Below are 23,215 nucleotides of genomic sequence, written 5' to 3' on the forward strand. Positions count from 1 at the left end.
CTGCTACTGCCCCTCACTGTAGCCTCACTGGGGTGGGAGATGGGGCTGCCCCTTGCCCAGTGTGGGGCAGGAGTGGTGATTGCGGGTGGGAGGCCCCTGTGCTGGTGGATGGTCCTGCTGGAAAAGGGAAGGGTCTGAGGGGGAAGGGCAGGGTCAGGGCAGCCTGCTCCGCCACTAGTGGATGGCGGGCACTAGGACCCTGCGGTGGCAGTTGATGCCAGAAGAGCGGAGTCAGCATGGAGCTGTAGGGGAGAGGCAGGGACGCTCTGCTCCTGAGTCCCAGGGTGGCACATGGGGGCTGCAGGCGGAGCCAGTGGGGAGACCCGGCCCCAAACATTGGTGGAGCTGGGTCCCCAGGCCCTGAATATTGCTGGAGTCTGGGTACCACGGGCCCATGCAACTTGCTGCCCCTGCCCCCAGCTATGGTGGTATGGCAGTTTAATGATAATTAGTGACTCCAGCTGTGAAAGGGTTAGGGAAAGACCATACAAATGGAATGGAGAACTAAGTGGGGTGAGACTACAGAAGTGGTCTGACTCTCCCATGGAGAGAAATCCACAGAGAACAGGCCAGGGGCCAGGGAAAAGGGAGCCTGAAACAGGCAAGGAGCCAGTTTGGAGGATCCACAGGGACTAGGTTGGGCTCCTATGGGGAAGGCCTTGAGGTAGAGACCGTAAAAGCACTTAAATGGAGAGGTTAGTTCTGCAGGGAAAAGAGAAGATTGGAGGAACTAGGGAGAAGGCAGAGGCCTGAGAACTAAAAGGAGGCCATGTGAAGCACAGGCTGTGGGGAAGCAGCACAAAGGGGCTTAATGGTAGGAAGTGGCCCAGGAAAACAGCAGCATATGCAAAGAAGCAGAGCTAGCTGCTTAATGTAGATTCCCTGAGCTGGAACCCAGAGTAGAGGATGGGCCTGGATTCCCCTGCCAGCTCCTGAGGAAGAGGAATGCAAGCCCCGTATAGAAGGAATATTGAACCTCGCGAGTGGCTGAGGACAGACCCAGATAATAGGTCAAGGAATAGCACCGGGGGGGGGGCAAAGGCTCTTTTCTGTGGGATGTTTTGTAAACTTTCAGTTGGACCTTTTTATTACCCCAGAAGAGGACTGAACTTGCAGAGCTACAGAATACCTGGTGAGAGGCAGATGAGGACACTTTGCAGCATTTCATTCTGACACAAGAGGTTGCTACTCAAAATGTAGATACACCATTACAGGATGACTGAATGGATGCACAATGGAGAATTTTTTGCAGAAAAATACTAGTCTGGATTTTAATTTTCTATTTGATACCATTGTGATAAATGCATTAGAAATGCCTCAATATGTTCTTACATAGAAAAGAAACAACGTGCACATTAACTGAAGAAAAGGAGGCTAGAGCCTCCCAATAGTAACAAGAATACTTGAACTTTTATTGAACATACTGGCCTTTTTTCCTGGAAATACTTATGGATAAGTACATGAACGTGTCTGGCAAAACAAGCACCTTGTTTTCCTCCTTTTTCAATAACAGAAAATGTACAGTATCAGCAAAACTTGTAGAAAACAGTCCCCAAAGTAGAGTTTTTATATATAACCCTACAACTGAAGATCATAGCTACTAAGTGAATTTGAGTAAGTTGCCTTGGATAATAGAAATGTCAGAGGCAGGCTGCAAATCCTCTGCTTTGAGTTGAGACCACGTTCAAAATGTTTCAGAGTTGTAAAACATCAGTAAGTTTTTCAAAATAAAACTTACCTTTCTCAAATGACAGACTCAAAATTGCTGTGCTAGGAAAACTTAGCCCCCGGTGTACAAAGAATTTGGCTTGTACTGTAATAAAAAATTCCCTAGGGTCATTCAAATACTATTAAAACTTCCCCGTGCCCCTGGGAGAAAAACAAATCTCTATTGTCTTAGTCTTTTAAATACACATGACAAACATTTGCTCTAGCTTTACTGTTCTCCCTGAAAGGAAATTAGGTTATCTTGGAATTGTTGCATTTTTCAGACAAGTTGATCCAAAATTAAATATTATATTGGATTTTAAATCTTGCTATCTAAAAGACAAACATTAATTATTCTCCTGCACATTGTTTGCAAAGTTAAGAACATTAGTATTTTGGGGACCCTCAGCTAGTCTCAGCATTGCAACTGCTGGGGATAGATGGTACCTGCCTTTTTAGTGGTGGAAGTAAAAAAATCGACTTATCTGTGAAAATAGCAATATTTTTTTCCGGGAAAAAGTTGCAGCCAAACTGCATGTTTTCAAAAAAGAGAGAATTTCCCAGTATGTGCAGTAATCTTGATGCAGAAAGGTTGATAAACTAGGTTCAGTGCAGTGAACTACTGTGCAAAAGCAAAGGCAGTAAATCTATATTTTTGAAATGATCACATCCTGTGCTCTGCTCCACTAGCACACCCATTTGTAGCCAAATCTCCCATTGAAGTCAATGGGAAAATTGAGTGAGTAAGGCGTGTGGAAGAAAAATCCTTTGTAAAATAGAAAAATGGTTAGTAGCAGTAGGAATAGCGAGCTGAATGAATAATATCCAAAGACACTGTGACTTAAGGACCAACTTGTGCCCATTCCTATGTCTGTGCATTTACAAGATGAAACAGGGAACTGCAAAGAGCTTTTCCCACCTTGAGAAAGTAATAATGTTCAATACAGGTCATCACAATCAGGGACTATAAGGATTACATAAGTGTACCACTGTTGGTAGTGCTAGACTCTCAAAGAGGATGAGGAGGGAATGCTAAGGTCCTACCCTCTACTACATCGGTCATCAGAAATGGCCCTGTGTGGGGGAAAGGGTGTGATAGTTCATGCTGCAGCCTTTTGAAAGGTGCCATGGCAATCTGCTTCACCTGCACTTCCAAGAGCACTGAGCCATCCTGTGATGTCCTGTCCTTTAAATGTTTGGGCACTCGTTTTCATGTAGTTTCTGTTTTGTGGTCGGAACAATAAGGTTATCACAGCAGATAGGCACAGTGGGAGCTGATAGACACATAAATGTAACATTGGCTATGAGCAGCTTCTATCCCAGGCATGTTTCATGCTCTTACTACCTTAACAACAGGAAGACATAGTAAGCTATTAATAATTAATAAAATAGAGAGTTCAGCTAGTGGTACCAAGTGGTAGACTGCTGCTTTTTGCATGAGCCAGCCAACAAGAGAGGGGGAGTAGGCAAATAAAAACAAAACAAAGGAGGAGGTGGTTGCAAATTGCTGCTGAGCTGCCAAAGACAGAGGGGTAGCAGCCATCTTGGGCAAGCTAGACAGAGGAGTACTGCCTGTAGCCTGTGCTCAGAGTCTTCAGTCTAGCAGTGAGAAACCAAGAACAGCCAAAGGAGGGATTCTGCAGAATAAGCACACAACTAGCAGAGGGAGATCAAGGACAGAAAGTTAACAGTTTAAAAAAATGCAACCTGCAGAGAAAAATTGCAAGACCAGAGAGAAAAGAGGGCAAGCATGTTTTCTTGTGAAGACAGAATATCCTGCAGCGTACAAAGTTCAACAGGAGAGCCGCGAAGTCACAATATTTGTGGGCAATGTTGGTGAATTCAACAAAAAACACAAGTCTTGGGTGTTGTACCTCAAATATTTTGAGTAATTTGAGCCATTCCATTCCAGATGGACGAGTTTCACCCTTGTTGACAGTGATGGGTCAGAAAACATACAGAGTGCTGCATGACCTACTATCTCCAACTATGCCCAGAAATGCTATGTTTGCTGCAATTACTGCAGCAATGCAGGCATATTTCTCTTTTACCCCATCACTGATAGCAGAACAATATCAGTTCCATCAGCAATATCAGGGAAATGGAGACTCAGTTGTACAGTTTGGTGCTGCTTTAAGAAAGTTGGCAGAGTATTGTCAGTTTGGACAAATATTAAAAACCCTGTGTGACCAATTTATCTTGAGATCGATTATGCAGTGTCTAGATCTGGAAGAAGTTACTGACTGCATCAGAACTTACATTCAAGAGGCTATTGAGGTAGCTATTTCCATGGCACCCACAGAGAAAGATTCTCTGGAATTTAGTGTGAACTGAGAAGTACATCTCCTGAATCAGCGAGACAGTGCTTCACAGGAATACAAGGAATTTCCGTGTGGTCCTTGTGAATAAACTGCACACAGAGAAGGGTTGCAGGGCATGCCAGATGATTTGCAGGAAGTACCAGAAGAAAGGACACATTGCTGTGACCTGTTGCACTGCTCAATGACCATCAACACAGAGTAACTGTAAATCCAAGAAGACACCTCTGAAGACTGAACCTAAGATAGAATGGAAGTTTAGGAATTCATAATATGAAAAAATACCCCAAACCTACAAGAGCTCTTGTGACACTGACAAAGACCTACCACTGCATGAGTTATCAGAAGCTGGGGTTGCAGTTCGCATCTGGGTCACACCCTTGATCAAGGGAATTCCTATGAGAATGGAGCTTGAGAATGGAGCGGCTTTTTCATTGATTTCTGCTTCTACTTATCACCAGATGTTATCACAAGTTCCTCCACAGTTTTGAAGACTTATAGCAGAGAAAAGTTAGTCCCAAAAGAGATACTTAGTGAAAGTTCAACTACGTGGACAATCAGTCATTTCACTCTTGTATGTGACTGAAGGAAAGTATCCTCCGTTATCTGGCAGATCTTGGCTTGAGAAGCTCAACGTGAATTGGACTGGGATCAAAGCATTCATGAAAGCACCTTGAAACCTCCAAGAAATACTGGACAGATGCTGCAAAGTTTTGAAAAAGAACTTGGACAGATGAGGAACGTGTCAGTGAAGCTCACTGTTAAATCTGATAGCCAGCCAAAATATTGCAAGCCCAGAGTTGTGCTTTGTGCTTTGAAGCCTCTGGGGGAGGCTGATTTAGACCTTCTAGTGAACGTTGGAGTCTTGCCATCAGTTTCACACAGTGAGTGGGCTACATCCATCATACCAGTGATCAAGAAGTATGGCTCTGCCCCAATTTGTGGAAATTTCAGTAATACTGAACTTAGTTTTATGTGCAAACCAGTATCCACTACCTTGTATTGAAGATTTGTTTGCTACTTTTAGTGGAGAATAATATTTCATTAAATTGGATTTGCTTAGTGTGTATCTACAAATGAAGAATGAACCAGTACCTTTCAAATATCTTACAATCAATATGCAGAAAGTTTTGTTTTCTTACAGATTGGCTTTCAGTATTACACTGGCATTTGCTCTGTTCTAGAAAGGGAGTGAATGGAGTTCAGTGCTATTTGGTCAACATCCTTGTTACAGGAAAGGATCCAGAGCATCATCTTCGAAATTTGGAGGCTGTCTTGCAACATTTGGAAGACCATGGACTGAGAGTACTTTGATACAAATGTGAGGTTTTTCAAACCTTCAGCTGAATACACTGCATATGTAATTGATGCCATAGGCTTAAGGAAATTGCCAGAGAAAGACAAGGCAATTCTTCAAATACTACCCTCAGAAAATGTGTCACAGTTATGTTCATTCTTAATACTGCTTAACTACTACGATAACTTTTTGCCTGATCTGGCAACAGCACTGGCACCTTTATATGAACTGTTAGAGGCAAAAAAAAAGGATTTAAGGAAGCAAAGAAACTGTTGACATCAACTATACAATTTTAAAATGTGCGTGTGTGTATATACATGTTTTTCATTATTCTTGTACTTTTGTACTGTACTTGTGTCTGATCTGATAGGCCTTAATGGCACCAAAGCAGCCATTATGATCAAGATATTGTCAATGATTCATAAAGTGCTTCAAATTCTCTTCATAGACCAAGTACAATAAATGACATATTTAATCAATCCTTGATTACTTAATGGAATTCAGAGTCATTTATTTAGCCTATGGTTTTGGGAATGATAACTCCTCAGTTATGTACTTACTCAATCCTCTTAATATTATGCATTTTAAACAACTTCATAATTAGGCATCTACATGATGTTCCACAGATACTCTATTGTGGAGTGTTTTCAAGAAATCAGTAATTAGGGACTTTTTAAAAATGCAGGGATAATACAGGCAAAGGTTTGCACCTAGTCAAAAGAGAGTTTTTAACTTAGAGAAAACACATTTTACCACATATGGACCCAGCTGTGTCTGCTTAAAGTCTTATTCTACTCTTAAGACATCAGAAAGTTGTATTTGTAGAATTCCATATTTCTTGACTCAATGGCTTCCATATCAATTTTATTACTGTTGTTGTGAATTACTTATTTAAGTTTTATTTAAGTGTCCAAAGGCTTCAGCCGCTGGGGGCTCATTGTGCTATGTGATACAGAAACACTTAAGACAAGGACCTGTTTTTTAAAGGTATTTAGACATTCCTGCATTCAGCGTTGCAACACCTCACTGATTTAAGAGCCTTAGTCTCATTTTCAAAATGTACATAGGCACAAATATACAGGCACTGAGGTGCCAAAATCCCATTGGAATTTAGGCTCTAAGTGCCTACATCACTTTTTAAAATGAGACTTAGGCTGCTAAATCAGTTAGGCATTGCTGCAACACTGATCACAGCAATGCCTAAATACTTTTTGGAATTTCTGGTCCACTCAAAATGTCAAATTTTCATGATTCAGGACAAGAACAAATTTGAAAGTTGGAATTTCCTGGAGGATGGAAATTTCAATTTTCAGAACAGCTTTGTTACACACATTTGGTGGATGTGGGGTATGGGTGTTCACACACATGTATAATAAATAGTACACATTAGCTATGCTCAGCTGTCCCTCCACATGTCCATTATTAGTAGGTTAGTTTCTTGTAGGTGTCATGGAAGAGATGTATATTGAATAAGGATTTGAAGAAGGAAAAGGCTTTACACATTATTTTAGGTCGGGGAAGGGATGGAAAGACACTTGCAGCAGAAATGGGCTACTGGACCATCAAAGAAAACTTAACTGGCCAAATAAAGGGGGTGGAGAGGCAACAAAAGTTGCAGAGGTGAGCAAAAATGTAATGAATTAAAATAAATCTGTGCTGTTAAATAAACTGTTCTCCTGATGGCAGGAACAAGAAAAAATGTCACTTTAAGGCAGTGGAACAAGAGAAACTAATGGAGTGATTTACAGAGGGAGGTGAGATGTTCAGAATTACGAACAAGAAAGATGAACTTTACAACCTATTTTTGTTATAAGCACAAAACGATAGAGAGATGATTAATGTGGGCAAGAGATTTAGCTGTTTGGACTGGAAAAAAAAAGTTCAGATTTTAGACCCTCCTCGATGTGCAAGTTAAAAGAAATGGAAGACTCAAACATGGCTCCCAGATTATGGGCCAGCATGACAGGAAAGATATGCTGTTTTGTCAATGGGGGAGATGAGTGAGGATCTGAGAATGATCACAAGCTATATTTTGGCCACACAGAGTTAAAATTCATGGCCAGGTGTCTCTTTGTGGATGTCTTATATAGGCGGAGATGGCCATTTAGATCAAGTGGAAAGCTGAGGACTGGAGAAGTAGATTTGTGAATCATTAGAATAAATGTGGTTGCTGAAGCTCTGTGAGCAGATGAGATCACCCCAGGGGGCAAAAGCGTGAAGAGAGAGAAGAGGACCATGATGGAGGTGTGTATCATCTCTTCGTAGACTGGTAGAGGGGAAGAGGATCCACTGAAAGAGAAGCTGAAGAAATTATCATGAAACAGCTGAAGAAATAATCATGGGACAGCTATTTAGAAGAATGTTTTAATCAAAAATGTCAAAAGCTGTAGAGAGGTGAATGAGGATAGAGTAGAGGACCTTATATTTGGATGGGAAGATGCCGCTGGAGGTTGGGTGAATGCAAATAAGCAATGGAGAGAAGTGGGTGTGAGAATCAATAAAAGTCAGAAAGCAGTGCTGTTTGACAAGTAGACCAGGTCAAAAAAATGCAGAACTTTTGCAAAACACTTTTGTTTCAAAGGGGAGGGAACAAACAACACGTCAAAAAATTGAAAAAGTTCAACAAGTTCTATTTGACAATGTAGAGGGTGGAAGTGGAGGAGAAGATGAATTTGTAATGAAGGAAGTCCATGTAGTTATGAGACTTTCTCCAAAGGCATTCAATATCACAGGAGCAGGGTTAGAGGAAACAGACGATGGGGATGAGCAATGGGCAGGGATCTGTGGGATGGACTATGTGTTTGGGCAGAGTTGGTGGAAGAGCAGAGTGAGTTTACAATTAAAATGATGTGTGTATACACACATCCACACATGCATGTACACACACATGCATGCACACACACACATATATAGTGTGTGTGTGTATACATGTATCACCACTGATACAAATTTGGCAAGACACTTTCTGCCCCAGCCACATTTATGCCAAACCATTGTCATAAGATTCAAATGAAACAACAAAAGTGTGACTTGAGGCAGAATTTCGGGTCTGCATTTCAAATTTAGTCAACAATTGTGCTGATATGTGAGTGAGAATAGAACCCTTCTCGCTCTCCCAGAACTGTTGAATCTGTATCACTTACTAGAGGAAAAGGGATAAATATGTACATTTATCGCTAAAAGTAAACAGATGTGACTGAATTTTGCACAAGGAATGGATCTATGCGGTAAGAAGGAGCCATTTTTACACGGTCACTTTTCAGAAGACAACCACATTTCAAAAGGATCAACCAATCTTCCTCCTAATATGTATAAGTTACTTAATATATCAAGTATCATGGCACTGTACTTCATCTTCATGTGTTGATCAACTTTTATTCTTCCAGAAATGATTTTTTAAAGAATTTACTGAAGCGTAACAAAAAAGTTTGAAAGTTATTGTCTATTGCAACATGTTTAGGTTGCAGACCCTTATTTAAAGTCAATTATTTTGTGATCCTCTTACATTTACTATAAACGAAAAAGGAAAAGATGTATCTATGATAACATCAATAAGACCATATAATTTGTGTGTGTATTTTGAGAGGTTGACAGAGAATACTTGGCCTTGAAGGGTCAGAGCGTGTGGGGAGTGGGAAGGGATATTTTGTACTTTAGATTGTAATAATATTTTCAGTGCCTCCTGATTGCACTGATTGTGTTTTATTACTCCCCTGCGTATGGCAACCAAGTGTTGAGAAACACTTTTATTGAAACCAAAGGGGAAACAAAGCACACACACACATACCTTAGTTACTTAGTTAGAAAAGTAATTAAACAAATGATTACTACTAATAATGAGATAATAACAATTATCTACAGCCATGCACATACAAATGCATTCTATCATTATTAAGGAATCTTTAATTATCCTTATTTTGTAATTTGCCTGGACTGTGTTAACATTTAATATCAGAAATGTAACTTGTACTTTTCTTTTAGTATAAAATTAATACAGACATTTTGAATTCAAAATGTAGAAGAGAAAGCATTTCATAATATATAATGTATGATAAGTGACTTAGCTTCTTTTGCTGAAAGAGAAATCACGATGAAAACGATCTTGTGTGAAAGAACTTGACTATTTACCTACAGTATATCCAACAGACTGAAAAATTAGTGTTCCAGCACTGACATGCACTTAATCTGATGTGCTGGAGAAAGAGTGCTCATGGAAGAAAGCTGGGGGCAGGTACTGAGGAGATTCTACAAACAGTTGGTGCACATTAAGAGCATGATTTTCATATGTATGGAGCATCTGAAGCTACCCATGATTTCGAATAGACTAGTGTGCTTCTGAAAAATCAGGCTCAAAAGACCTGATCTTACGAGGTGCTTGAGCATCTCCTGGAGGTGCAAAGCACCCGCAACCCCTACTGATACCTTCTGGATATTAGGGAACTCAGTGACTAATATAATCAGGCCCTAATCATCTGAGTCCTGAAAGTCACTAAGTGCCTTAGACTCCCATTGACTTCTGTGGGAGCCGAAGATGCTCAGCACACAGCAACCTGCAGGAAGACCATAGCATCACTATAGACTGAGTCTTAGTTCATTTCCATTGCCTCTACCTTTTTCTCTCTATTGTCAAAATAAGGATGAGCATTTCCTGATTGTGTCCTTTATTGGTGCTTATATGTTGACTTTTACAAAAGAAAATCTATACCCTATTCTCAGCAATTTACCAGAAAGAAAAGATACAAAAGAAGTAGAGATGGGTTGTAACTACAATATTGTAACTATAATAGCTCATCTTAACTAATTAGCCTCTCACAGTTTGTATGGTAACTTCCAACTTATCTGTGTGTGTGTATGTGTATATATACATATATGTATATATGTATATATATATATATAACTATATGTTCCATTCTATGCATCTGATGAAGTGAGCTGTAGCTCACCAAAGCTTATGCTCTAATAAATTTGTTAGTCTCTAAGGTACTCCTTTTTGCGGATACAGTCTAACATGGCTGCTACTCTGAAACCTGTAACTACAATGTAAGTTCTGAAAACCACCTTTTGGTTACTTCAGATACAGATTCAAATTCTGTACCTTGGACTTTTGTCTAATGGGAAGTGAAAATGTATTTTCCTTCAATATGTTTAATCATGTGGTCATCTCAGCTCTTTCATTGCAAGGGTTATAGATGTATTTGGCATAACCCCACTTCTCAATAATGCATATATTTTAAAAGGGAGAGGAGGGAAAGACCTTGGAATAAGAACAGACCAAGGTATTCAATTTTTTTATTTTGAATTTTTCTGTACACCACTACTCTCCTTCAGTTCAAACACTTGACAATATAATACATGCCATAAATTCCGGAGATGGAATTATATTAAATTATGCATTATTGACATCAGAAGGATAGAATACCATGCACACCATGTATTGTACCCATCAAGTCACCTAGGAGATTTGTGCAACAGACAAAAATGTGTATAAATCAAAAAGATTTTAATACTCACCTTGCCCAAGACCTTGAAGGGGGTCAATATTTATACCAGTATTTTATGTTATTTTCATTTCCCATAATGTGAGAATAATTTCTTAATCATTTCCAATAATTTCACTTGATCATATTTCATGTTATATTTCACTAAATTAATTTTAGCTGAAATCTACTCCACGGTTTTTGCCTGCCTTTATTCTAAAACGTTCATTTTTATATTATCATATATCCATATACTTTGACTTTCATCTGCTATCAACCTAGTGTTCTTGAGGAAGCAGAGAGGCTCAGACTTCAATAAAATGCTTGCATTTATCAACTGCATAACAATTAGGGTTGCCAACTTTCCATTTTTTCAAAACCGAACACTGCAGGCTCCCCTGTCGCTTTACTCCCCAACCCTGGGACTTACCTGCCACAGAGCCAGACTGGGAGAAGTTGACATGGATCCTACCTGCCCAATTGGGGCACAGAGTCGTGGGTGGAGTCTCTGTTGCTGGAGTGAGGGGCCGGAGAGAGCTGGGGCCCGGGAGGCTGAGAAGGTAGGATGGGCCATCACAGGCAGCAAGCCCAGCTGCCAACTCTGCTCCTCAAGCACCATGCATTGTCAGGATCCCTCCTCCTTCAGCAGCATTTCCTCTTACCACCCTCCTGGTGGCAGAGGCCAATCGCACTTACTGCAGTAACAAGACTTTTGGTGTCCAGTCAATAATGCTGACCGGACACTGCACAGGTCCCCTTTCAACTGGACTATCTGGTTGAAAACCTGACATCTGGCAACCCTAATAACAATGCTGGATAGAAATGGATTCAGTATCTTAATCAAAGTATCCCTAAACTCTGTCTGCCTACATCTCTCTCTCTAGCCTACTTCCGGTTAGCAAGGTCTAAAAGATGGCACTGTGCCACAATCAGAAAGCTGTCCCTCCCTAGATTACTAGCCCATTGGGATTGGTGCTGCTGAACCTCTTCCCCCTTAGATGATAGCTCTGAAATTGAGGAAGACGAGTGTAGGCCTACTAGGCCAAAGATTCCTCTTTCCCAAAAATAGACAGTGGAGGGAGAAAAAGGGAGCTCCTGTTTAAGACTGGGAAATCCCAGCTGTCCCTCCATAGATATGGATATAATGTCCTCAGTAACTGAAGGTACAATGAGTAGGGTTGTAAAAATCTAGGTAAAGAGGACCAGGATTAGGAGGCAGCTGTCTTCCTCTTTGTGTAGTAAGGCAGGACTGGACAAACATCTGTGCCTTCAGAAGCACCAGCATAGCAGAGAGAACTGAAGCCAGGCCAGGGGAGTGTGGGAGTCCATTTACATGAGTTCCCTATTCCCTAAGCAGGTCCACAACTCTCTTATGCAAAACTGTTTCCACTTCCATCCCCATGTGACTTTTCAAAGCGACCTTTCCCTTGGCTCTGTTGGCACCCAGTGCAGCAGGCCCTCTCTTTCTTGCTCTTTCTCTCCCCTCCCCCGCCATTCATGCATTCTTCTGGAAAGAGTGTTCCTTGTTTAAAAATAATATAATTTACTTATGCACTGGCAAAGTGCTATTGGAAAGGGCATTTCAAAATGACTGTGAAACCAGTGCTTGAATTGTTGCCATTTTTAAACTGATGCAGCTGCATAAAGAATGTTAAAAGTGAAATTTCCAAGCATTCGTGACAGCTGGAGGACCAATGCAGAACACAATAGCTGTTTTTCCAGTTGAACTTGGCTCAATATATTGATTTGTAAATACATCTTCTGTGAAAGGGAGAGCTCATTGTGTAAGTAGGTTTCAGAATATCCGATGTTTGTTTCCTCTTCTTGCTCAGGGTTTTGCTTATCAGTTTTTTGAGTGATATGGGATTTGTAAGAATAAACTAGGTAAACATATAATTCCTTAATATATTTGTGCTACAATATAATGAACAATTAAGGCTCACTTTCTTAGTCTACTCTTCATATAAACTAAGAAAACAATGGGGGGGGGGGAAAGGAGAACCTCAGATGTTCATACATATACACAGAGCTGAAGGAAGAAATAATTCTAGCAATATACTAGGGAGGAGGAAGAAATATAATCCAGTAGCTGGAGTCTCCTTGCTCAGATACTATAGTGGTAGGCACCTGATTACAGATGTGAATTGTGTGCATAAGGAAAGCATATCATACTTCTGAGAACTGTATGCGAGAGAGGATGTACTATATTTGAATGCATTTATGGCCATAAGACTAACTCCTTTGAAACAAAATCAGGACATCAATGGAAACAACATAATAGCAAGAAAATTCCTGCATTGTGCTCTGCAGGTGGTAACATCGACTGTTCTTTTATAAACTGGACGGGAGTTTCACAGTCATAGGATAGTTGGCAAAAATACTCTGTCCTTCTCTCTCACAAGCTTGACCATTGAGGTTAACCCTGTCACCCTTCCTCTGGAGCAAAACTGTGCAGGGAAGATCTGTTCCCATATCAAGAGGCATGACTGCGATGGGCCTTAAAGATGAGCCCTTTTACCTTGAAATTAACCTAGTGTGCTATGGGAGGCCATGTATTTGGCAGAGTGCTAGTGTGGTGTGCTGTCAGTGATTGGTGCTGGTCAGTAGATGTTTGCTGTATTTTGGACTGTCTGCCTACCTCCAGGTGCTTCCCGCTGCCAAACAGCTGTTTGGTGGCGCTTAGCACTTTCCAGGAGGGATGAGGGAGGAGCGGGGAGCCATGCGCTCAGGGGAGGAGGCGGAGAAGAGGCGGGGCAGGGGCGGGGATTTGGAGAAGGGGTTGGAATAGGGGCAGGGAGGGGGAGGAGTTGGGGTGGGGACTTTGGGGAAGAGGGAGGGGGCGAGGAAGGGGTGGGAAGAGGCGGGGCAGGGGCTGGGCCTCAGGGAAGGGGTGGAGTGTGGGTGGGGCTGGGAGCAGGTGTGGGGGTGCCAGTGATGTGGCCCTCAGGTCAATGTATTAGTCTTCATGTGGCCCTCGTGGTGACTCGAGTTTGAGATCGTCGGTCTAAATGGACCACAGGTTTTTTCCAAATGGATATTATTATCTTCCCATGTGAGGATACATTGGAAATCTGCACAAATGAGAACCTGTCTAAGCAAACCTATGTGAAAGCAACCACTTCAAACTTCCCAGTACAATTTTAATCATCTTTTAGTTATTGGCTATGTCTAGTATGCCACCAATTTTTACTGAACCAATAAGTGGTGACTTAATAGAACCTCACTTAATTAATAAAGAGTTAAAATGATAATCTGATTCCTAAGTAATTACAATCTGTGCTTAATTATGTTAACATGCTTCAGTGAGTGAAGAATGACAGTATTTCATGCAGCTAATTTCTTTTTGTTCTCTCCTCTCTACACGAGTTGTTAATGATAAAATTCATAGCTGGAAAGTGCATGTATCACTTTTCTTGATAAATGAAAGTGACAGGATTCATTTGTTTTAAGATTTCATATCATCTGTTTTGGTTAACCTTCACGTAGGGAAGTAAATCAAGTAGATTCTTCTCTGGTGAAGTCTATCTTAAAAATGCCACAAGATGGCAGTGATTCAGAATATTAATGTTATATTTGGGTAAAGTATTTGTTAGTTCAAAGTCAGTGTCATATGCTTGCATTGTTAAGGGCTAATGGTCAGCAGTCAGCACTAATATTATGAGCATAGTAATATTCTATACTTGAGACCCTGTCATCCAGAATGGTGTCCTTTGTGCACCAGCAATGCTGCATCATTTTTTTAAAGAAGGAAAGTGAGAATAACTTCTTCAATTTCATAAATGAAGGTGCTTGGATTAATAAGAAGCTAATAACTACCTATGTTGGAATTTATCCAGGAAACAAGATTTAACCATCCAATACTGTGGGATCCTTAACACTGACCACAGATTTATATCTCATCCCGAAAATGGCAAACACCAAGAAATCTGGGTTCTCAAACGTCATCTATATAGTATTGTCTCAGGTTTATTATCCAAGTACTGATAGGCCCAATACCTCAGAGCTTGAGATGTGACAAAATCATAGTCTGAAGTGATATGACTGCAGTGTAGACCTCTCCAGATTTGAGATACTAAAGAGCATGGCAGCATAATGCAGTGATTTGCCTGATCAGCTGTTTGACTGGAAACATATTACATTTTCCAACGTTCCATCATAAAAAAATGACGCTATGGTAGTTTACCCCATCTGAGGAACCTGCTCAGAATTCTTAAATGTATGTTGCAGCATGATGGCATTAGCTCCCTTTTTATTCCAGCCTTTAATAACCCTTGACTGTAGTACTGAACCTGTTTCTTTAATACAAAAATGTGATATGTTCCAGCTTGAGAGTAATTTCTGTGGTTGGTATTCCTAATACATGGATAAAACTCTCATAAATGTGCAGGAGTGGATCAAGAACAGAAGCTTTAAGGTCTACTGTTATTAAATCAAAGATAGATTTTCTTCAAAGGGAACATAACGTTTATATGGTTCTCCAGCAATTGAGGAGATTAAAACAATTGAGTATGGGAGACATCCAGTATACATGGAATGCATTATACAGTACTCATAGCAAAATAAAGAAGACACTGACATCACATGGTCAATTAAGTCATGACCATAAATGTTAAAACAAAACTATTTGCATATCATCTTCTGGAATTAAAATGAGTAAACTTCTTCAGGGATAAAAAGTGTTTAGCTGTGTCTAGTAATGTGACCAAGAGAAAAAGAGCACATGGTTATTTTAAACAACAAAGGTGGTTACTTTTTTCTTTTGGGCACTGCTTGGTATATAAGAATTTAAGCCTATTAGGCAAAATTATAATTCGATTCATTCATCTCTAACAGGCCATATAAGAATATGGAATAAAAAGAAATGGGCTATCTGTATTTGGAGATTGCTTCTTGCTCATCTAATGAGTTCCTCCTCTACTTTCATGAGATGTTAATATTGTCTCCCTACTGTTGTGACAGTGGAAACCATTAGATGGAATCTGTCTTCATGGCAATTCCTTATTTTTTAACCAAAGTTATGCTAAGAAAGCATAATATATTCAGGCCTCCCTGGCACTTGTTTTGGGATCTAAGACTTCTATTGCTAATTGCACAGACTGTTTAGAGATAAGGTGTTTGCATTGCGTACTTTTCCCTTCCCCACAAAATAAGATGGACATTATTTTCAATCTTACAGAATATCAAGTCTTACAGACTTGGAGCTTTTTACCACTGCAACCAAAGGAAAATCCCACCCATCCACTAACTGGCTGAAATCAGTAACTCATTTTTTTCCAAAGAGGAGAGAGGTGGACAAAGCTCCAATGCTAATATATTCCTGTGCTGAGACATGCAAGACTGAACCCAGGGTAAATTTGAGGGATTGTCTGCATTGTTGCTTGAATCATGTGTTTTAGGCCACTTAAAATATCTTTCGGTTTTCAGGCCACTTTGAACATTCTTGGCTTTCTTTACTTCAAAGGTCTAGTCTACATTAGGAAAATAGGTTGGCCAATGTGTGCCAAACTGTGTAAATCCTTTACATTTTATCTTTAAACACTGGGGCTAATTTGCTTTTGAAATTCATACTATAATAGCCCATCAAGGTCAAATGAAGTCTATTTAGTAAAGTAGTCCTTTACGAGGGAAATCCTAGAGAAGATCATAGAAGGATAAGAACAAAAGGAAACAACTTCCACAAAAGTCCCCTACTCTCCCCATCTTCTTGTTCTCTTTCCTTGCAAATGGTTGGTCGTTGGATGATTATTAGGAAGGAATGTTATCATATCCTGACTTCAGCAAACACAGCCGAAGAGACTAGCAGCTACTATACTGATTTAAATTATACATCTGTAGGCTAAACACTGAAGAGTTGTTAGTGCTGTAATGAGTGAGAAAATACAATATGAATTTTCAAGGCTATTACCATGGAGTAGCTGATTCACATGCAGATACACATCTGTGGGATATGGGGGAAAAAGAAGTTAAAGGGCATCACACAATGACAAGCACTCTCGAGAAAATAGGGTAATTTTCTAAATCAGTTTATCTTGAGCTTCCTCGTGTTAGGTGGGCTAGGGCCAAGATAGTCACAGATTTTTTTCCCCCAGCTTCTGTGCAGGGAAAGTAAATGCCAAATCACTTACCATTAAAACCCCAAATTTAGAGCCTGATCCTGCAATCTTTACTGTCGCAAGTTGTCAATTCACTGGCACCACTCACATGAGTAAGGGTTCCAGGACTAGAGTGTTAGACAGGACTTGGAACGGACTGTCTTATTAAGCTGTCAGATCAGGGCAGTTATGCAAATAGCAATGGCTTCTGAAGAACTGCTTGACCAGAGTGCTGTTTCAAAGTGGAATATTTTGATGAAATATTAAGAGTTTTGTCTGGAGCTGTTCTCTGGTAACACCCTACTTACCCAGAACTCTGTCCTTCTGATCTTTGAGCAATTCCTTAAACCACAGGGCACTGGAAAATATAATCCTGACATTCCATCCAATTCTCTGTAAAACAGACAATTTATACAAAATGAAAAAAGGCTACAATTATACTAGTGGACAAGTTATGACTTGCTACACTTGTAAACAAGGCAGAGATTTTAAATAGGAAAATGGCAAGAGAAAAAACAACTCCTATTTGGACTAGCTCCAGTTCTCAAATATCTTGTCTTGGGCCAGTGAGTCCATATTTTTCTCTCTATTCATCCATATTATCTGTCTTATCTATCTAATCTATTAATTATATTCCCTGGCTTGGGTAGTGGAAGTGCGAAAGGTCACACTTGTTTGCATAAATTGCACTTCAAGAGAAAAGCAAGCCATAATAAATTAGTTCATCAGACTGATACAGAGGGATCTGGATTACTTGATAAACTGTGTGCAAGCAAATAATATGTGTTTTAATACTGCTAAATGTAAAGGTATGCATCTAGGAACAAAGAATGTAGGGCATACTTACAGGATGGGGGATTCAATCCTAGGAAGCAGTGACTCTGAAAAAGACTTGGAGGTTGTTTTGGAGAATCAGTTGAACATGAGCTCCTACTAGCCAAAAGAGCTACGGCAATCCTTGGATGCATAAACAGGGGAATCTTGAGAAGGATCATAGAGGTCATTTTATCTCTGTATTTTGCACTGGTGTGACTACTGCTGAAATAACGCATACTGTTCTGGTGGCATTTGACATTTACTTTCAAGAAGAATGGTGATAAATTGGAGAGAGTTCAGAGAAGAGACATGAGACTGATTAAAATATTAGAAAACATGCCTTACAGTGATAGATTGAGCGGCAGCCAGTACATCCCTCAGCCCACGCCGCTTCCAGCAGCTCCCATTGGCCTGAAGCAGCGAACCGCAAGCACTGGGAGCTGTGATCGGCCGAACCTGTGGGTGCGGCAGGTAAACAAACTGGCCCAGCCTGCTAGGGGCTTTCCCTGCACTAGCGGCGGAACAAGTTTGGGAACCACTAGGTTAGACAAACACCTGTCAGGGATATCTAGCTAATATTTAGTTCTGCTTCAATGCAGGGTACTGGACTAGCTGACATATCAAAGTCCCTTGCAGGCCTACATTTCTATGATTCTATAATTCCTGTAACAGAATTGTTTCAGTTTGTGGAGCCACATTTTTCAACATTAAATTGGATTTCCCTGTTGCTTTATGGGAATTGTAATTCTGGCCCCTTTTCTATCCTATTGGCCAAGCTCCAGGGCTACACTACATCTTCCATAATGTACCAAGAGTCATGTGACTCCCATGATGCACCACACAGGGAAAATGCTTTTTAGGAGGTGCACTGCTAGGGAATATGGCCCATAGGAGAGAATGGGGGCCGAACTATGACTCCCATAAGGCAATAGTTAAATGCAGTTTAATGGTTTTTTAACAAATTTGAAAGTAAATGTTTTGGGTCATGTTAAAAATGAAATATTCCAATTCAGGTTGAATTGACCCAAAATGAAATATTTTGTTTAGTTATTCCTGATGGACGATCAATATATATATATATTTTTTACAAAATCAAAGTTGTCCCACAGAAATTTTGATTTTTTTTGCAGGGATTGCGTTTTCTGTAGGAAATTAATTCTGATGGAAAATTCCCAACCAGCTCTATTTAAAAGGAGCTTTTAAAATGAAATTAAAAGAGAACACCAATATATTCTGAATGACTACAACAATTCATGCAGTCATGGTTTTACTGAGAAAGAGTCTTTGAAAGAGCAAACTATAATATTTTAATATCCACTTCACTGTTAATGTTAGTAAACAAAACTTGAAGTAATTTGAACTGATCAATTTTTTTCTCTTAAAACATTTTTGATAGAAAATATATTTTTATGAAAAAAATACATTTTTATTACTTTCGTCAGTGAAGAAATCCCAAATCCAAGTATTTTAGATTTTTTTCAACCCCACTCCTCCCAATTCCCTTCCCCCAAATAAAAATTAAGTTTTTCACCAAACATTTTCATGAAGGGGCAAACACCAAACCAACCTACCACCAAACAAACAAAAAATCAGCCAGAGAACAGCAAATTGAGGGAATACGTGGGCCCCTTCAGTCAGAACACAGTCAAACTTGGCATGAATGTAATCAAAGAATTCCATAGCCTGGATGCCACTGATGACTATATTCTGCCCCTCGCACCTAATAGTCTAAGTACGAGTCTCTCGAGCTTCATCATTCCTTTGGATCATTGTTGTCTTTTGGGGTAGTGATAGAGTTTGAGTGGTCTCTGAGGTAGCTAAATCAATATCATTAAGGGGTTTGTAGTTCAGGGACAGTACTTTGAGTTTTGTTCTGATACAAATGAGACAAATGTGAAGTTGTGTTCTCACCAACTTTTCTTGCTTACCTATATCAGTCACAAGATGACATTGCTATTCCAAAGGTTGTATCCCAGAGTATACTTAAGTTATCATATGAACAGCTGTCTCACAGCAGTGTTCTGAAATGGTTGTATAAATAGGTAATGATCTATCTGAAGATTGTTTTTCCATGAGTGAAAGGAGCAACTGTCCTCTCTCATTCAATCCTTAACATACAAAGTTGCACAGAAGTTGAAAATTTCATGGACACATTAGGCACTGAACATCTCTTTGTTGGGTGTATGTGTGGAGGGGATTTCAGACTGATAATGAAAACTGTTGTAAAGATAATTTCAACACTATCAGATATATGGTAGCTTTGGGCAATAAGTTAAGTCTGAAAACCCAGTGGAATATTTGTCAGCTTTCAGCAGGGCATTTTTCCATGACCAGAGTACACTGTCACAGCTGCGTCTTTCATTAAAACTGAAGCTAAGTGTCCATCACTCCTTCCATTATAAACTCAATTTTCCTCAAGTTTCAAACTCAGCCATAAAAATTCAGAAAAGGCCACAAAATCACAGGAACGAGGGAAGATTTTATTTCTGTTTTCCAGGAAATTATGTTGACCATTTGTACGCTTAAAAAGTGATAAAGGCTTCAGCTTGCTCCTATTGAAATCCCCCCTTCCTCTCTCCTCCCAGTTTCTTTCAGTGTCATAGATTGTGGCCTTTTGCCCTAAACCTGCTTGGGACCTGATATGCAGCTGGATCTCCTTGTTGGGGAGGTCATGGAAGGCTTGTCATCCAAGGACAGACAGTCCCTTCTGAAGCTCCATAATGTGAAAGTGGAGTAATGCAGGCTGTGCTATCCTTTGAGCTGTGGGCTTTTGTTCCTGGCCCAAAATACTTGACTAGTGCTTTTTTTCTATGTAAAAAGAGAATGAAATGATGTTTTTTGATACTGTAGTGACTGGTGCCTCATAAGTACTTATAGTAGATATTTCACACTGCAGACTGTGCATATAAAGGATGAATTTTATAGATTTTATTAAGGGTACCTATGACTGCTGTAACAGGGTCAAGCCAGATGGCTACAGGAAAGAGATAGAAGGCAGATATATTCGCCCCAGGTTAAGTAGGTCCCTTTTCCCTGGGTAAGGGAACAAAGAAGGTTCCAGAACAATCAGGAACTTTCTGGAAATAATTAAGGCAGACAGGCTGATTAGAACTCCTGCAGCCAATCAAGAAGTTGCTAGAATCAATTAAGGCAGGCTAATCAGGGCACATGGGTTTAAAAAGGAGCTCACTTCAGTTTGTGGTGTGCATGTGAGGAGCTGGGAGCAAGAAGCTGAGAGTGAGAAGGCGTACTACTGGAAGACTGAGAAGTACAAGCATTATCAGACATCAGTAGGGAGGTCCTGTGGTGAGAATAAAGAAGGTGTTGGGAGGAGGCTATGCGGAAGTAGCCCAGGGAGTTGTAGCTGTCACGCAGCTGTTCCAGGAGACACTCTAGACAGCTGCAATCCACAGGGCCCTGGCTGGAACCCGGAGTAGAGGGCAGGCCCAGGTTCCCCCCATCCCTCCATCCCCCCAACTCCCGACTTGATACCGGAGGAGTTAAACTGGACTGTGGGTTTCACCAGAGGGGAAGGTCTCTGGCCTGTTCCCCGATCCACTAGGTGGATCAGCAGAGACTCCAGGGATTGTTCTTCTTCTTTTTCCCCATGCTGGCCAGTGATGAGGCTAACTGAGTGAACGGCAGATTTGAGCCACGAAAGTGGCCAAACTGAGGGCTGTCGTGAAACTCTGAGGCGAGAAAATCTGCCAATAAGCACAGGACCCACCAAGGCAGAGGAGGAACTTTGTCACACTGCCTTTCTGATATAGCATTATAATCATATATTATTATATAGTGAGCACAAATTGTGTGCTCTGAACTGTACAATACATAGAACAAGATACAGGGTGAAATCCCAGCCCCATGGGAGTTTTACCATTGACTTTAGCAGAGTCGTGATTTCACCTACAGTATCTATCCTAGGAAGTTCACAGCTTTAAAAGACAAATCAAGACACAATGAAGCCCTCAAATCGTTAGACAATCATGTGGTGGAGTTGGTGCAGTAGGGCCTTTTTTGCCTGTATATTTATTTAATTAGCTGTATTTATTTTTATTGTGGTCATGCCTAGCGTTACCCATGGTGTTCTCAATCCAAAACTATTGTAACTTATATTTTCTTATCTCCAGGCAGTTTCAGGAAATAAATCGATGGGGACACAGTTCCTTCATCTGAAAAATGATTGGTAAAAATGAGAGTGCTTTCACCCAAAATCTTTTTTATTGAGTCTAAATCACACATCTAAAATAGCAATGGTCTAACTCTAGAGCAACCCAGATATAGTTACCCAAAGGTTGAGATGGTGTTGAGTGGTCAGCAACAGGTTTCTGGTGGCCAGCCTTCCTCCTAGCCACTGGGGATTTAGATATCACCCTCCTAGCTCATAGAAAACTTCTCTAAACTTTTCCAAATTATACACTTTGAGAGATCTTTTTATAGGTTGCTCAAAACAAAGCTAATAACTTATTGTGACCCTTTGAAAATTAACAATTTTTCCTAACATCAGCTAGCAACTCCTCATCATAACATCCTCATGATTCTTCCAATTTTACTTTCCATCCAGCTGCAGCTATTTTGTATGCTTATACAAATACTCAAATTATTTCTGTTTGGTGTCATCACTTCCAGTTAATGGTGGCTGAGTGCACAAAATGGCTGTCAATTTCTCTTGTAACACTAAAAGCTCCCCATTAAGAATTAGGCCCCTATTCTGCTAGCGAAAAGATGGTTCCCATCCCAAAGAGCTTACCATCTATAAGACAAGGCAATGAATACAGGGAGAACAAAAGGTGCTAGTGAAATAGTATTATTTCGTTTAATAAGCAGTGACCTCAGCACACCCTGGTGCCTAGCCATTGTCAAGTGTCAAGATTTTTTTCATTTGTTTATTTAAAAATAAACTTGATTTGTCACATTGGTTATTATGCATGCACTTAATTTCCCCTGAGTAGAGGAGCAGTTATAGTCTGTCATGCCATTGAACCACATATAAAAGACACTGATGTGTTTTTAGCCCACAGACTAGAAAGTCTCTAGATTTCAATATGATTGGTCATAATGGTTCCAAAAGGGCCCTTGTAAGCTACTGTGTAAACTTATTTGCAACATATGTACCTCTCTAATCATATTTTTATTGGAGATCATGAATATTATACACTGAAAGCATCTAATTGAATGATCATTGTATCACCCTTACATAATCAACACTTAATCAACATTTTTATACATGCTTTCTGTTTCATACCACAATGCATGGTAATGAGGATTGGAAATTAATTTAAATAGATTTCTCCCCAAGAAACTGCAGAATTTGACTTATACATGAAGGAGAAAATGAAAAATATGTGTAACCTCTGCTTCCCATCATTATTTAGTTTGAAACATTTATTTCTTACTCCTTCGGTCCCAAAAGAAAAAATGTAGCAAAGGATTTGGTGGCTACTTCTAGAGGATAGAGTTGAATTGGTTTATGGTGCCAGCAATGTCATCTCTTTTCATCTGAAAGAA

Source organism: Dermochelys coriacea, chromosome 2 (assembly GCF_009764565.3).
Source record: "Dermochelys coriacea isolate rDerCor1 chromosome 2, rDerCor1.pri.v4, whole genome shotgun sequence".
Classification (NCBI taxonomy): domain Eukaryota; kingdom Metazoa; phylum Chordata; order Testudines; family Dermochelyidae; genus Dermochelys; species Dermochelys coriacea.